Source organism: Malaclemys terrapin, chromosome 3 (assembly GCF_027887155.1).
Source record: "Malaclemys terrapin pileata isolate rMalTer1 chromosome 3, rMalTer1.hap1, whole genome shotgun sequence".
NCBI lineage: Eukaryota > Metazoa > Chordata > Testudines > Emydidae > Malaclemys > Malaclemys terrapin.
The window spans coordinates 130,832,785-130,846,563 of record NC_071507.1 but is presented as its reverse complement, the minus strand read 5'-3'; positions in this window follow the sequence as shown (position 1 = coordinate 130,846,563).

The window sequence follows — 13,779 nt, the reverse complement described above, 5'->3', positions numbered from 1 at the left end:
TGTGCATAAGAACTGTATTATATTAATTATTATTATTATTAGGATGACAATAGCACCTAGAGGCTGCAACTAAGATCTAGTCTCCACAAGCATTGTACAAACACATTATAAACCCTTAGGGGCAGAACTGTCTGACTATCTAAACAGACAAGATAGATTGTAAGGGGTGAGGGAAAGGAAATATTATCCCCTTTTACAGATATGGAATTTAAGTAAAATTAATTGACATGTCCAAGATCACACAGGAAATCTGTTGCAGGGCTGAGAGTTGAAATCAGAGCTCTTGAGTTCCAGACCTGTGTCGCTGTCAGAAGGCCACTCTTCCATTATGGCCTTCAGGAAGGGAGGGCAGGTGGGAGTGGAAATTAGAGAAAAAAAAGAAAAATAAAAGAAGAGGCAGACAGTTGCAGGAGTTGGAAGAGGAAATACAACAGTACAGTAATGTTTCAACTTTTTCTATAATAATTTACCTTTCAGCAATTTGACAATTTTTCTTTTAGTGCCTCTCTTCTTTTAGTTAACATTTATTTAAAAATTCAGTAAGGTAATAACTTGAGGGTCCTTCATGTAAACTTGGTAACAGCCATATCCTTGGCTAATAAAATCCTTTGCCTTCAGCCTCAGTGGTTATTCATTCCAGGTTATGGTTATTACCTTGTGAGCAGAAAGCACCCTCAGGTTATCATTATAGGAACACGAAGAATAACTTTGTTAGATCATAATGTGAACAGAGACTTCTCCATAATCAAAATGATACAGAAGCCTGAGCAGATACATTTAAAGTTCTGTTTCTATACCGAATCAAAAGGTAGAATTAGAAACACTTCTTTCTGCTGTTCAGATTCTTTCCAAACAGCACAAATTAGCCTGCTTGCTGTCTATTCCCTGAACTCTTATTTAAAATGATCAAATGTATGAACTTATGATCACAGAAAACCTCCAATACAGTTTTGCAGTACATCAATGTACAAAACTAGCATTTTTTTCAATTAGTGTAAGAGACTTTGAGTGGTTGCGTGAAATCTGTGAGCATGAGTGTGACTGTATCAGCAGGAGTGCAGGTCTCTGTGGACATGCAGAAGAGAAATATATAATCATGAATGATATTTCCATTTTAAATGACTTCTCATTTTCATATTCAGATGTAAGTAAACGTGCATTGAATGAGTTAATTCAGATTTTCAGACAAATTAAGCAGATAGTTCTACATTTGTCCAGCATGTTAAAAACAGCTGGATTCACCTACTAAAGTTAAACACTTACCAATACCCCAAAGCTAAAGCTGACCAACTATATATAGATATAATTTTCTAGTCTCTCCTCTCGCCCGCCCCAAAAAGGATGAATATTTACATCACTTAGACATATTTATTCTGTTCCAAAGACTTTGGAAGGGCTCAGTTTAAACTTCCAAAGCACCATTTTAAATTAAAGAGGACAAGCAACATTTCTTATTGTCCTTGGAATCAAAGATTGGCAGCAGGTTTATGATTTTGTGGCAGCTACAGTAAAATGATCAGCATGAAGTCTTTGTGCAAACTACAATTGTGAGCACAACACAGGCAAATTGTGTGCACAGCTAACAGGAACAATTTCTCAGTGCAAAACCTGCTGCATGCCCAAAGTAAGTGGGTGCTTGTTTTTTGTTTTTTGGTTTTTTTTTGCAGGTAAATAAAAACATCTGTCTATTAAAGATATGAAAGGACAAATGACACCACCACCCTCCAGAATTTAGGGTTAGGACCCATCGCCTTTCCCTGCAAGAGGATGGACCATAGGGTCCCAGCTGCCTTGAGAAGAGTCAGACTTGGCCAGCAGCAGCTGTGGCTGCTGAGGGAGTAGACCATTCATACCTGCCAAGCTCCTGATTTGCCGCCTTAGATGCTTTTCCATGATTTATTTGTTGACTGCTATCATGTGTCTGCCATGTTTATCCTGATTGCAAGCTTTTCAGACCGGGGCTGTTTTCTTTTAAGCATGTGTACAGCAGCCAGCACAGTGGGTTCACAATCCTGATTGGGGCCACTAGGTGCTAATAGAATACAAATTGTAAATAGCAATAATAGTAGGCACTAATTTAACTTCTAAATTTGTGGAGGGATATGCATCTTTAGAGAATCACTGAATTGATCAGCATGTTGCCCTCATGGACTGATGTTTTAATAGTCCCCATCAACAAGCAATTAAGTGAAACAACAACAAAACATTCTGAAATAATTATCAGATTTACCCATCTGTTGATAACATTATAGAATAATGTTATTTTTGTATGACGAAAACTGCACTCATGCACACACACAAACCTTCAAACACTGCTTACCCAAAGGCAACATACAGACTGGAGATAACTATGTGATTTAAGACTGGACGAGGATAGACCTCACATTTAATTAATATGAGGAGGGATTGAGTGCCTCTATTGTAACCAATTGATTGTGCTCATGGGAAAAGAAGATTTGAGCTAGTGAAGTACTGTACCAGATAGGTCAACAGAAAGTGTTCAAGGTGATCTGAAGGACTCCTAGGGTCAATTATGGTTAGTATTGTTGTGAGATCCAAAATCAAAAGCAATTATGGTTAGCAATAATCTAAAGTGAGAGGTAGATTGCTGCCAATTTTAACCACTGCAGCTTCAGCTGAATGAAAGAATCAGAATCCTAATGGAACTATCTGAAACATGTTATCTGTGGGATGATCTTAACATTGGAAAGCAATAATTTATTGCCAATTGTTCTAGAATTTGATTTTTTTAAAGACAAAAAACCCTACTTTACTTTCAACAGATTACTCTGTATTTGTTTTTAAAAATGAACATGTATCACCCAGAAGAGAAAGGCAATTATTGCATAGAACCACTATTGGAGCTTAATGCTAATTAATCCTACAATACATTACTGAGAAAATGCTAAATACACTGTAGAAAAGACAGAACAAGGAGCAATGGTCTCAAGTTGCAGTGGGGGAGGTCTAAGTTGAATATTAGGAAACACTATTTCACTAGGAGGGTTGTGAAGCACTGGAATGGGTTACCTAGGGAGGTGGTGGAATCGCCATCCTTAGAGGTTTTTAAGGCTCGGCTTGACAGAGCCCTGGCTGGGATGATTTTGTTGGTGTTGGTCCTGCCTTGAGCAGGGGGTTGGACTAGATGACCTCCTGAGGTCTCTTCAAAACCCTAATCTTCTATGATTCTATGAATAGGCCCAAGTTGATGCTCAATTTAAAGACGATAGGAATTGAAGGCATTCGGGCCTCTTACAAAAATCAGACCCAATGGCCATAGATTTAGAAATGAAGAGAAAAAAGGGGCTGATATATTTATTTGATGTGATGAAGGAAAGTAGGCCACTGAACTTGTATGTTGAGTAATTCTTTCACAAGAAAATTCTGAAGAATTATTTTATGCGTTATTCCTATTAATAGTAAAGGTGAAAATAACCCCATGAGCATGTCTTGGAGAGTAGATCATCAAGAACCAAATTTGATTCTGGTGCACACTGTGAATCTCTAAGTTAGGCAATGGAGTGACTGAGAGCAGCTCCTGCACATCAGATATGACTTGCCAGTATTGTGCCATCCTGTACTAGGATGGATCTGTAGGTCTGCCTGCCTTCTACACATGGGGCCGTCCCAGTAAAACCTCTGGAAGAATGACAAAGTCCCAGGAAACCTCCGAAGGGTTACCTGATGGAGATTCCTTTTAATGTTTTAGTGTGGATCTCAAGCCACTTCCCCACAAGAAGGGAGTATAGCCTTCCAGCCCTGCACATCTTTGAAATCTCTAGTAAAAGGAAGCTGTAACCTCTTGCAAAGCTGGACATCCACGTGGACACTCATGCATCACTGAAGGAATTATATCACAGAGCACTACCACTCCTCCAGTACCACCACTGGCTATCCCTGGTACACACATCATAGCATCATGGAATCCTATCCAATTGTGATGGATCCACAAAGCAGGGGACTACAAATCCCATTGGTCCTCTCCCTACTGCACTTTCTTTTCACCCAGCCAGGGAGAGGGAGAGGGAAAGGTCCCGAATCAGAAAGTGGCAGCCACATGTAACAAGCATGGAGCTGCAGGGAAGCTGAAGCAGAGACTGCATGGCAAAAAGAGAGCTAGAGGCAGGAATGAATGCAGCGCCATATGTGGCACAGGCTGACTACTGGACATTACAGCTACGTGTATGTCTGTGTGGGACTTCTGGACAGGAAGGCAGTGCGGAGAGGCCCCAATAGGAGGCACTAACTGAGCCTGGCTTGGAAACCCGCAAGCTCATATTTACTAGAATGGAGACTGGACTGGAAAGGTTACCCCAGGCACTAGGTCTGAAAAGTCCTGACTCTTAATTGGTTTTCCTCGGGGACCCAAATATTTAACATTATTGCTTCCTTAGAACTGTAATTGTTAAACCCTCTGTATCAGAGGGGTAGCCGTGTTAGTCTGAATCTGCAAAAAGCAACAGACTTTAAGACTGGCACCTTTAAGACTAACAGAAGTATTGGGAACATAAGCTTTCGTGGGTAAGAACCTCACTTCTTCAGATGCAAGTAATGCTAATTTCTAGCGGCAGGTATAAATCAGTATGGAGATAACGAGGTTAGTTCAATCAGGGAGGGTGAGGTGCTCTGCTAGCAGTTGAGGTGTGAACACCAAGGGAGGAGAAACTGCTTCTGTAGTTGGATCACCATTCACAGTCTTTGTTTAATCCTGATCTGATGGTGTCAAATTTGCAAATGAACTGGAGCTCAGCAGTTTCTCTTTGGAGTCTGGTCCTGAAGTTTTTTTGCTGTAAGATGGCTACCTTTACATCTGCTATTGTGTGGCCAGGGAGGTTGAAGTGTTCTCCTATAGGTTTTTGTATATTGCCATTCCTGATATCTGACTTGTGTCCATTTATCCTCTTGTGTAGTGACTGCAGATGCAACAGGTAAACAAACTGGCCTGGCCCGCCAGGGTGCTTACTCAGGGTGCTTACCCTGGCGAGCCGCATGCCAAAGGTTGCCAATCCCTGCTGTAAGGACTCGGGGAAAAGGGCTTCTATGGATGTGCTTTGGGTAATAATGGGCATATTTAGCATGAAATGTAAGCAAGCCTTATGTAGCAATTGAAAATAGGCCAGTCTTTCTTGAACCATTTAAGTGAGTGTAAATTGTAATCAATTTTGGAAAGAATACAATGCCCTTGAGACACCTGAAAGACGTAACCAATAAAGTATCAGAGGGGTAGCCGTGTTAGTCTGAATCTGTAAAAAGCAACAGAGGGTCCTGTGGCACCTTTGAGACTAACAGAAGTACTGGGAGCATAAGCTTTCGTGGGTAAGAACCTCACTTCTTCAGATGCAAGTCTTGCATCTGAAGAAGTGAGGTTCTTACCCACGAAAGCTTATGCTCCCAGTACTTCTGTTAGTCTCAAAGGTGCCACAGGACCCTCTGTTGCTTGTAACCAATAAAGGAAGCCTTCTGGCTACATGAGGTTTTCTATATCTTTCATCTAACTCAGAGATCCAAACGCAAAAATCTCCAAGTCAGAGGTCATCATGTGGATAAGTCATACTCCCTGGTGTACATTGGGTCCATGAAATAGTGACTAGATTAATTATATATATATATATATATATATATATATATATATGATGTTAGTGTGCTGCAAATGTTATCTTGCTTCTATATTTTGCATGTTTGCTTTTCTCACATGTGATGTTCTGAAATAATCAAAAAGGAAACTGTATTCAGATAGACTTCAGGCATATTGTATAGCTGCACTTAGGTATATTTACGTGCACACAAACATACACAACTATAAACCTTTTGCCAGCTGCAACAAGGATCAGGGTCAGGAGTTAGAGGTTCCTCTTAGCATTACTAAATAGAACCTGCTTGAGTGCTTGCCCAGAAATTTGTGAAAATTAAACACCAACCCTAGGTGCCTCTGAGTCATAATACTCACAAGCACTGAGTCTGTATATAACAAAAGAAAATGTATTTTAAGAGGGGAGAGAACACAGCATTAATTAATCCGTGAGGGAGGTTCAATTTAGGGTGACCCTGTCAGTTACGGCATATTAATTACAATATGCTGGCTTTTACTCATACAACAAGGATGATATTTTATTACCCCTGCATCAAAGACGTAAGTGAATTTTAGCCCCAAACAGCCAAAATTGGTCATTTTGGCAAAGCAGATATGTCTGCTGATCACCTAGACAAAGTAGGTGTGTTTATGCAAATACAGTCTACTCCTGAGATTCCCCCCCCCACCCCCGGTAATTAATAGGGGGAAGGAGAAAGTTCAATAAGTCACAAAATTTCTACAGCTAGTTCAGTACACTCTCACCAGCAGAGTTCAGCACCAGATGCTTTAGAGGAAGGTGCAAGTAAATCTGTGGTTGGCAATTATGGGATAACCTGCCTGTAGGGAATATTTTTTCTTAATCCTCAACAGTTACGTGTTGCTTTAAGTCCTGAAAGAGATAATATCTCTTCTAAAAATAGTGTTTATACCTTTACTATTATAACTCCATACCATTTTTGTTATTCATATTACTGTCGAATCCCATTTTTAATCCTGTTAAATGCTTTGTCTTAATGATATTCTATGACAATGAGTTCCACAGTCTCATTATATATTATGTGGAAATATTTATTTTGTCATTGTTAAATAGTTATACTTCATTCCTTCCTGACATTTTAGGTATATTTTTTCTTACCCTTGCTAAATCCCTAATTTTTGGAACGTTGAGGCCCTAGACCTGGACCAGTTTTGCAAATGTACTTGGGCTTTCTTTGTGCATTCAGTTACCAAAACTGCATGTGCAAATTAAACTCATTTGTGTATGCAAGGGACAGCCCCCAAAACAATGAATACAGAGACATCACATTCTGAAACTTTGACCTGGAAAGAATAAATATTTTTTTCACATATTTAAAAAATATTAGATGTCACCTAATCTGTATACATTATTTTGGACCCTTTATTTGTATTAATTTGTTAACTGTTGATTAATTATTTTCAATACAATTTCCACATTTTTTTAAAACTTCCAGTTTATTGGCAGCACTAAAAATTGACAGTTTTCAGACTGACATAAATTTGATTAGTCTATAAGTTTCCAAAACTTTTGGACATCCCCTTATGATGCAGGTTTGAATGCTTTAGAAAACCATTTTCCACCCAATTCGTCCAAAAGAACATTTGACTTTTTACTATGAGTGATGAGTTTCCTCAACCACATGCTTCATCCCACTTCTTGGATTTGATTTTGACTGTGATGGTCTTTGCAAGGGAAAACCTGAGTGTTATTCCTGGGATTTGTGAAAGAAATCAACTAGAAAGGGGATGTTATGTGTATTTTGTGATTGCCATTGTTATAAGGATATGACAACTGGGAACAAATGTTTACTTTAGGCAGGCTTGGTAGCACTGACTATTAAGATTGTTCACTATTTATTACAAAACATTTATTCAGTTGCTTACTTTCCAAAACTAGTTGCTATTTTCCCAAACTTTAACCATTTGGGATGAAATTTTCTATGCTGACTGTCTGCCTCAGACTAAATATTTGTTGAGAGAATTGCAGCCAAAACAGGTCAGCCATTTCTGAAAATTAGGGTATGGGGAAAATATTTTGTTTTGTCATTCAAAAAACAAACAAACCACTCTGATGAACTTTTGAGAAGCTCCAGTGCTTTGGAGCAGGGAATTGAAATTTGCCAGGGAGCAGCCTTTTTGTTAGGGATATGCCTTTTGCTGTTCCTTTGAAAATATGCCCAAATTTGGCCATGTTGTAAACCTACAAAAAATCCCATTTCACACATGCTCCGTAGAGAGAGAGAATTTAATAGCTAAAGTCTCTGAAGATTCCAGAGTATGCTCAAGCCTTTCACAGCTTCTAGGGCCCACCAGACAGCCCACATGCACCATCCTCAGAGCACTGAGCTTACTCCCATCCCCTCACAGCTCTTAGATGTGACTGGACTGCACAGTTGCCATCCCCACAGAGTGACTGCATGCTCTTGACCAAGACTGCAGTTTCTGGCTGCTGCAGGCCAAGGTAGGGCCAGATACTATCCCTGAGAGCAGGAACCCTGGCTCTCCTGCATTCTCACTGACCTCTCTACTGGAGGCAGTGTTGTTATAGCCATGTCAGTCAGAGGATATTAGAGACACAACCTGGGTGAGGTAATATGTTTTATTGGACCAACTTCTGTTGTTGAGAGAGACAAGCTTTTGAGCCACACAGAGCTCCTCTTCAGGTCACCTTGTCTCTCTGACCCCTTTGCTGTCCCCCAGGCAGCATGGAGGAGGAAACCACTTGACCCAAATACAGTGAATAAAAGGGCCAGACTGGAGAGGAAGAAAATAAATATATGAGGACAAGGAGCCAGCCTGGGACTGGGAGCCATGAATGTGTGTTGGTGGAGGGCGGGACTGGATGTCACAAGGACTGGCCCTCTGAAGCGTCAGACACCCACCCTACCTGTGATAGGTTCACAGAAGGAGAATGAGCCAACCCAGACCCACCTGTATATAGTTATTGTCTAAGTAGATGGGTAGCAGTTAATCAGGTAAAAAACAGATGGGCCTAATAAAGGCTTAAGAGGGCTCACTCAGATTTATTTACTGCACATGATTCAAGCTTCCACAAACCATTGCTTTCAAATTTCACTCCAAAGAGAAATGTTCCCAACAGTTTGCAGTAACTGAAAGAGGCAATTTAAATTGGAAACACCCAAGAAGCCTTAGATAGAGCTCTTGCTACATCCATCAGCTATTATTATACAGTGTAGGATTTTCTTGTTCATACAGATAGAGGAAAATATACTTGTTTTGTACTGTTTTGCCAGAATATTAACTTTGTGTATAATATGCACACTCTCTATGGTGGGTTATGTTATATCTAGTTAAGAAAGATTAGAACTCACTTACACCATTGGATAGCCAGAATAAAGATATTTGTAGACACATGTTTCATTCAAGTCCCTAAATGCAAATACTTCACTGAATATATACAGCCTATTTTTGCCGCTGTGGAGATTTCATTCTACACCATAATATGCCATGTATCATACACATTTCTTACTGTATATGTACTTTTATAGAAATGAACATGCATTACTTAACATGGGTCCTTCCACTTTAATATTCAGGAATCATGTCTTCCAAACTATTACATTTGTTCATTTTGAAGTTTGTTCCTTCAGTATCATTAAAAAAAATGAGGACAGGCAATCTAATCTCTAAATTAGTTTCTGACTACATAACATCTTTGCTGTTTTATATGAAATTTACAAGTCAGGTTTGATAAACTGTATTATCTTTTGAAGCCCACTGAAAGTCTAGTCAACATGAAAAAAACTATTATATTCATGTTGTTCATGTTTGTCCTGCAAAATCAAGACATGTATCAAAGCTTATCGTAGTTGTGAATTGGCACTGGGATGCCTTTAACAATTGGACTGCTACATGTTTAAATTGCAGCAAGGGAGGTTTAAGATGGACATTAGGAAAAACTTCCTACCTGTCAGGGTGGTTAAGCACTGGAATAAATTGACTAGGGAAGTTGTGAAATCTCCATCACTGCAGATTTTTAAGAGCAGGTTAGACAAACACCTGTCAGGGATGGTCTAGATAATACTTAGTTCTGCCATGAGTGCAGGGGACTGGACTAGATGACCTCTCGAGGTCCCTTCCAGTTCTATGATTCTGTGTTGCTGTGGGAATATTATTTTCAGGTGTCCAAACTGCTGTCTTAAGACTGCTTACTTGTACAAAAATGCAAATCATTTCAGCCTTTCATTGGTCAATGAAAAATGTATTGAGTGCAAAATACTGATAATCACTCACATGGTTTTATGATCAAGCAAATCTTATTCGTCTTAGTAAACTGAAAATTACTTTGCATTTGCCTTCCTCTGACCTCTCGATGGTTCCACCAAGATCGAAAAGCACTTAGAAAGACAAAATGTTCCCTTAATATTTTCCATTATTTTGGAACTCAGTTGATTCTGTATCAGCCTTATACTACAAATTACAGCAATCATTTTCCTCTAAACTATGGGAAAAATATATTTCTCCAATAAACATCTGCCTATGGATTGTGTAAGATGTGATCTCAGTGTTATACTTTCATGAAGTTTTAAAGTGAGGATATAACACTGATCATTAAGGTGCTTAAATTTTCTTTACTCTGTTCTGTTGTGCTCCATTTCTAGCTGGAGATAGGGGCAGTAGTGGCAGGCGGCACCTTCTGGAGGATACAAGAGTGGATGATGTATGAATATAGCATGGTATGAACATCGTGGTGTGAGAACACATAGTTTAGAATAATGTGCATGAAAATCTGAGGAGCATAAGCATTCAAACCAGTGTTGTATCCTGCCTCGAGGCTCTGCACAACTTTCTGCAGGAGTCTCAGTGCAGGAAGTGGGCTGAAGAGCAATCACCTTGTTGGCCAAGGTATTCCTGTGGCACAGATATGCCCAGTTGCAGGAATGACTGGTGCAAGTTACAGCTAAGGCTGCTTCAGGATTGGTGATTGTCTTTCCTCTCTGTCCCTGTGCTGAGCTCACCACTATCAAAGGGATCAATTCCAAGGTGCTCATAAAGGCTGCAGATGCTATTACCAACCATGGAAGAGGCTGTATGGATATTCTACCATGTGCCCCAAAGTTTCTGGGAAGATTAAATTCTCCCAGGCCCCACATGGACTCTCCAGTCAATGGCCATTTATTCAATCTTTGCAGAGGTATTTGGCCCACAGTGTGGCTTTCCCTTCCCCACCAACCTCAAGGTCACTAGCTGTTAATGGAAAGTATGTAAACTGAACAAAATTTATTTTTCACAAGTAAACCAGACAATTATCAGACAAAGAGCAACATGACATCCACAGACAGACTGAGGTCGATATATATTCAGCAAATATTACTCCCTATAATTATTTTATTTAATAAAAATGATTCAGATAAGCTGTTAAGAAAACTTTTAAAAGAAATCCAGACATGTAAAAGGTATGAGAAATGCACTGTTCAGGCATCCAAACAACCTTAACTCTGCCCTTTAGTGATATCAATAGAAAGGGAAAAGAAGAAGAAGAAAAAAAGCAAGCGCCTTTAAAAGTCAATTTACTATAATCTGGGATCAAAACTATTAAAATGCTTTAACCAATCATATGATTTTATAGTGTCAATATGGGTCAACATTAAGTTGGCTTGGGTGCCCTAACTGTGCATTAATTTTTAAATTGTATGGATTTCTTTTAAAAGTAATGTTAATTGTGAATTTCCTGAGTTTATAAATCTTATTTTCAGGGATAACTACAGTAGCCCTATAATATAGATTTACTCAGAGCTGTAGTGATGATAGAAATTCTGTTTCATGAAGGATTTTGATATTTGTCAAAAGAGGACTGAAACCTATATTTTTTAAAATTCTCCACAAAAGAATATTGAAAAAAAATGTTTTCAGTCAAACTGTTTTGTTTCAACAGCATTGACAAGTTTCATTTTGATTGTGACCTTTAAGATTTTAAATTACAGAATTTAAAATTTTGAAACAGTCATTTCAAAACAAAAATCAAAGTTTTTGTTCCAAAATTGTTGAAATGGGATACCTGGATATTGTTGGACTTGTTTTTTTTTTTTTTTTTTTTTTTTTTTCCAGATTTTGTGAAAACGAAATGATTTTTTGGCAAAATAGACATGATTTTCCGAAGCACTTTGACAAAACTGCATTCTCCAAACACCAAATGGTTCATAGACTCACAGAACTGGAAGGGACCTTGAGAGGTCATCTAATCCAGTCCCCTGCACTCAAGGCAGGACTAAGTATTATTATTATTCAATTGGAGTTCTTAAAACCAACTCTAATTTTACCTTTAATTTTTGATATGTACTTGTCAGCGTGCTTCAGTGAGTCACTGCTGAGCATGCCAGATTCAGGACATACTGCTAAGAAGTAAGGCAGACTTACCACAAACTGGTGATTATTCTATCATTTCTTTTGTTACTGGCTTGGTATAATCTAAACTTCTGTCTTACCACATTAGTTAACAAGAAGTCAAAGAGGCAGTCTCCTTAGGCATTCCAGCCCTTATTTCACCACCACCCAGACACTGGACTGTATGATGAGTGGCTACTGAAAACCAGTTTCATCACATATAGCAGTAATGGGCAACCTGCAGCCCGCGGGCCGCATATGGCCCATCAGGGTAATCCACTGGCAGGACACCACACAGTTTGTTCACATTTGCACGGCTGCCCGCAGCTTCCAGTGGCCATGGTTCACCGTTCCCAGCCAATCAGAGCTGCGGCAAGTAGCAGTCAGCATGTCCCTGAGGCCCGCGCCACTTTCCGCAGCTCCCATTTGCTGGGAATGGCGAACCGTGGCCACTGGGAGCTGCGGGCAGCCATGCAAATATAAACAAACTGTCTGGCAGCCTGCCAGTGGATTAAACTGATGGACCGTGTGTGGCCCACAGGCTGCCCACCAATGACATATAGGGTCCTTCTAATCCCAAGAGATCAGCCACTTAGCCAGGTCAATATATAACTCAGATCTTACCCAATAATCATGCTAATACCAATCCTTTAGTGACTAAAACTAAATGTTTATTGTAAAAATAAAGGAAGAAGAGAGTTAGTAATGGTTAAAAGATCATACACAGTCAAATAGTTGCAAAGTCCTTATTTCAGGTTTGCAGCAGTGATGGAACAGACTGCTGGCTTATAAAGTCTCTCGTAAATTCCAAAAGATTGGAAGGTCCTAAATCCATAATTCAATATGCTCCTTTTAGTTGTAAATCCACAGTCCAAAGAGAAAGGGCAGGAAAGAGTCATCTCAGGGGTCTTTTATATCCTTTGCCATATGCCTGGAAATTTACTGTTTCAAACTGAGCTCACAGTTAAGTTTGTGGAAAGTTACTAGCACAAGATGGAGTCCAGTGTCACATGAGCATATCACATGTCCTTACATAACCTGATGACTCACAAGGGCAGCCATTGTCCTGATCCATGCTGAGGCATCCACAGGAAAAAGCTATCTTGGCAGAATGAGTTCCTTCTATGTTCCATGGGGAATGCCAAAGTGGGGGTTTGGGTGGCTCATCTGTTTTAATTTGTTTATCAGTATGTTCCTGGATGGCTGGTGTTGGTTGCCTTTATTTCCCCTTAGACAAATGAACCTGGGATTTTTTTTATTTTAATTGTTAAACAAATTATAAATTAATAGCTTTGTGGGAAGGCATAGGTGAGTTGAGCATGGAACAGTTTAAAACCAGAACTGGGACGTGAAGCCAAAAAGTCCTATAAAATTGGTCTTTAGCTCATAAATTCAGGCCAGACTACTCCACTAAAATGTGATTCTTAGCAATGGGTAACAATTCTCAGTAATGCTACCTGGCTTTTGTTATCTGAAGTTATATAAAAAGAATGAATCCATTTCTAAATGCTCCTGGGAGAATCACTATTATATTGCTGCAAAGTTAATCAGTCACAGGACCTAGAACTCTTTGTATAGGCATTTTTAGTTATAGTCTAAATCTAAATACGTGTTTTTAAAATATGTTGTTTTAAATTAAAAAAGAAATAACCCCTCTGTCAAATAATGGCCTGCTCACTTATTTTTACTCTTCATTGAACAAAATTGACTTATACCATATGAAACCCATGCTATGATGGTAACTGACAGGACCTATTCTCCCTTGATGTGTGCATCTAACTCCATTAATGTTAAAGGAATAATGCATGTATTCTGTCAATGGGAGAACAGACACAATAATTGCT